The sequence below is a fragment of the Dermacentor albipictus genome, chromosome 1 (assembly GCF_038994185.2).
Source record: "Dermacentor albipictus isolate Rhodes 1998 colony chromosome 1, USDA_Dalb.pri_finalv2, whole genome shotgun sequence".
Taxonomy (NCBI): domain Eukaryota; kingdom Metazoa; phylum Arthropoda; class Arachnida; order Ixodida; family Ixodidae; genus Dermacentor; species Dermacentor albipictus.
In genome coordinates, this window is record NC_091821.1 from 235,362,059 (window position 1) to 235,366,559 (window position 4,501).

Below are 4,501 nucleotides of genomic sequence, written 5' to 3' on the forward strand. Positions count from 1 at the left end.
AGAAAACTAAAGTATTGTTTAACAGTCTCGGAAGAGAACAGCAGTTTACGATAGGTAGCGAAGCACTGGAAGTGGTAAGGGAATACATCTACTTAGGGCAGGTAGTGACCACGGATCCGGATCATGAGACTGAAATAACCAGAAGAATAAGAATGGGCTGGGGTGCGTTTGGCAGGCATTCTCAAATCGTGAACAGCAGGTTGCCACTATCCCTCAAAAGGAAAGGGTATAACAGCTGTGTGTTACCAGTACTCACATATGGGGCAGAAACCTGGAGGCTTACGAAAAGGGTTCTGCTGAAATTGAGGACGACGCAACGAGCTATGGAAAGAAGAATGATAGGTGTAACGTTAAGGGATAAGAAAAGAGCAGATTGGGTGAGGCAACAAACGCGGGTAAACGACATCTTAGTTGAAATCAAGAAAAAGAAATGGGCATGGGCCGGACATGTAATGAGGAGGGAAGATAACCGATGGTCACTAAGGGTTACGGACTGGATTCTAAGGGAAGGGAAGCGTAGCAGGGGGCGGCAGAAAGTTAGGTGGGCGGATGACATTAAGACGTTTGCAGAGACAACATGACCACAATTAGTACATGACCGGGGTAGTTGGAGAAGTATGGGAGAGGCCTTTGCCCTGCAGTGGGCGTAACTAGGCTGATGATGATGATGATAGTTTTCTTAACCATACCGTTTACGCAGTTTGGTGGTCGAGGGCGGAAGCGCTTACTGCTCGTCAAAGTTGCTGTTACGAATGCCATAGTGAAAGATGTTGGCAACGCCGACCCGGCAGTATGTACATGTACAGACTCTAGAGAGATATGTGATAGTGTAAATTGCCAAAGGCCACGTGTGGGTATACGTTTTTTTAGTAACTCTCTTAATAGAGAGATGCACCACATGCTTGGGAAAATCCACGCTGGTATGCTCGCTACTTTGGTCCGAGCAAAACCTGAGAAAACGGCACTCTCACGATGTGAAAAAGATCTTTAAAAAAGAGCTGTCTGAACGCGAAACGCAAAACAACAATAGAGGGTGACGTTCATGACGGGTCAATAGTGGATGATGCATTCTTAGAGGTTCGCAGGAGCGGTAAGCATCTATTTCGCAGGTGAGTGCTTGCACAATCGTGCCATTGCTTGAGGTTCAGCGTGGCAGACCTAGGCCTCTTCGCAATGCTTGAGCTTGTAAGCTCTCTGATGTACGTAGGTAGAAAGAGTGAATGTTGGTGATGATCGATAAGCTGTATCGCAGGTAGCGTACGAAAAGTTCATCATACAACTGGAGCACTGATCACTTGATAGCATGAGATTTCCCGTTGTATAGGATGAAAATAAACAGATTTGTATGCATCGCCGTTGGTTTGACTGCGTCGCTTCACATAGATTCCAACGTGTGCATTGTATTTGCACTATTATCATTTTGCTCTCGTATCACCAAACATAATTTCACCACTGGGATTTTGCTTCATGTGTTCATGAGTTCAACTTTTGTGAACGACGCGTGCTCATGCGAAACCTTCTCCCCTGCTTCGTTCTCCTTGAAATCGGACTTCACCTTGCCATTAGTATTTATGCGGTAAAGCCATTTCGTCTTTTCAGCAAGCGGATATTCTCGTACCTCCAAACATTTTTCTCGTTGTCTCCCAGGCTTGCTCAAGAGGACATACGCTGACACGCGGCCGTGACACGTTGATATCGTAGAGTTATAGATAAAATGTAGTTCTTTTGCTAATCAATTTAGCAGAAATCGTTGTATGTGTAAAGAAAGTGTGACTTTATTATGCGATTAACATTCTTAGAATGCCTCACGCAGTGCCTGTCTGTCCAATCCGTCCCAGTGCCTGTCTGCCTGTCTGCCATCAGTGCCTGTCTGCCTGTCCGTCCGTCCGTCCGTCCGTCCGTCCGTCCGTCCGTCCGTCCGTCCGTCCGTCCGTCCGTCCGTCCGTCCGTCCGTCCGTCCGTCCGTCCGTCCGTCCGTCCGTCCGTCCGTCCGTCCGTCCGTCCGTCCGTCCGTCCGTCCGTCCGTCCGTCTGTCTGTCTGTCTGTCTGTCTGTCTGTCTGTCTGTCTGTCTGTCTGTCTGTCTGTCTGTCTGTCTGTCTGTCTGTCTGTCTGTCTGTCTGTCTGTCTGTCTGTCTGTCTGTCTGTCTGTCTGTCTGTCTGTCTGTCTGTCTGTCTGTCTGTCTGTCTGTCTGTCTGTCTGTCTGTCTGTCTGTCTGTCTGTCTGTCTGTCTGTCTGTCTGTCTGTCTGTCTGTCTGTCTGTCTGTCTGTCTGTCTGTCTGTCTGTCTGTCTGTCTGTCTGTCTGTCTGTCTGTCTGTCTGTCTGTCTGTCTGTCTGTCTGTCTGTCTGTCTGTCTGTCTGTCTGTCTGTCTGTCTGTCTGTCTGTCTGTCTGTCTGTCTGTCTGTCTGTCTGTCTGTCTGTCTGTCTTGCTTCCATTCTAATCGCATTAGCGTCGACAGCCATCATGAGATGATTTCTACCGAATTCTCGCAACCGCTTCGAATTCCCCATGAACCATACCGACCACTTTCACATGCTCTCCTGAATGAAGCCTGAATAATTTAGGCCACGCTAGTCCAGTGACTGCTCAAAGTTGCATACTAGGACCAAGTTGAGTTTTTTCTCTCATCACAGAAGACCCGTAAGTAGTGTGGCATTCCATTGTGGTCGTTTAAACTGCGTTGCGAGTGGGGCTGAAAGACAGAGAGACAAGTTATAGAAAAGTATCGAGGTCAACCAGAGCTTGCAGAGGCAGAAGGGATGAGATAATGCGAACTGAAAGAGAAAGAAAAAAAGAAGAGATTAGAAGAACGTACGGTGATGTTTAGGGTGCAAACAACGAAGTTAGGAGCAAATACAATCGAAAGAATCACGAGTGAAAGAATCACGAGCCACACCTCTTTAGCCTTTAACTCTGGCCTCAAGAAAAGTACGGCAAAACATTTATAAACAAACAGTTTTATTATTTGTAATATATTCAGCCTTTCCCGACGTATATTGAAGGTGGCGGGCTGGATATCAAAGCCGTACATTTGCGACGCTTCTGAGAATCACACGACGTAAAACTGACGTGCTTTCTGTGTTTGGAACCATATTGCAACAGTACGTGCTCCCAGAAAGAGGGAGAATTATTGGCAAGAATAAGATGAATCGGACGGAGGGCCAGCGAACGGTGAATCTTGTTTGAACGGCCAGGAGTACCCTCGGAGGCCAGCCTACCCTCGAGAATCCCGGGTGCCACCAGTTCCCTCTGAGTGCGGCACAAAGCGAAGCGGAATGGCCTGACTAGGTTCCGTCCTGGAAAAGCAGATTTCTGAGAGCCGTTATACTTTGCGGGCTCTTACAGCGCCGTACGTTTCCAGGCAAAAATAGCATCCTTCCCAAGGAACGAAAAAGCGAGCAAATTGGGGGGCTACTTTTTTTTCCCTTTCTAACTGGCTTAGAAGGCGTATATCTTATACGTGCTGGCAGCAGTGAGCAGCACCCTTGGAGCCTAAAAGAGCTTCAGGAGTCAACAAAAGCAATTACGGAAATGGCTAAGCTACCATATAAAGAGAACATGCTCTTCGCGAACTTGCCCCTCCCCCCACCCCTCGCAGGCTACAAGAGCAATGCACGATTTTGTGGCTATAGTTGTGGCCAAAGTTAAATGTCGCAAGGATAACATACGGAAATAAAAATGCCAAGATATGCCGGAATAAGCTTTCGTCCCTCCCTCCTCCGGTCTCTTTACTCGTGCTCTGCCTTTATATAGGAATAGAGCATTGTGTGCCTTACGAAAAGGCTCAGCAACCGTCTCTCTTAGCTCGATGCTTGCTCTTTTGTTTCAAACAAATGTGCTGTCGTTTTTTTTTTTGTTAGCGGAAGAGGAAAGAAAGAGAAACGTGTCGTGGACTTAGAGCCTCGAGGCCGGCGCGCAGCACGCAAACTTTATAAAGGCGAGCTCAACAATTGCAAAAGAAAAGGGCAAGACCACACGGCGGGATGCGCTCAAAGGAAAACGCAGATGTCCACGACGTGTAGCAGGCTGCTTGAGGAATGAAGCAAGACGCTTCGGCGAACCTTCTCAGCCCAAGATTGTTTACCTCGAGGCACAGAGGTGCAGCGAGGACATCGCGAGCGGCCCGACTACCGCCGCCGTCCTGAAACATACAGAAAAGTATATCCATGTTTGCGTGTGCGCGTGCGTAGCTGGGGGACACACCATAAACAACGCGCTCACGTTCACGCCTTTGGATATTTCACCGAAGAGCGATAAGGATTCCCAAGCAACGGGTTTTGAGCAGAGGTAGGCGAATATCAACTTTTTCGAACACGAATCGAATACTAGTGGTACATATGAAATACCGTATCACACATTGAATAGTCAAACGCACCCGCATGTATTCAGAGTAAGTTTTTCCAATACTGCAGGCCCAAGGTGTGGGTCCTTGCAGGAGGGGCGTTAAATAGCTCGTAGAAAAAGCACTGGGGTAAAACTGCAAAACAGTAGTGCATCGC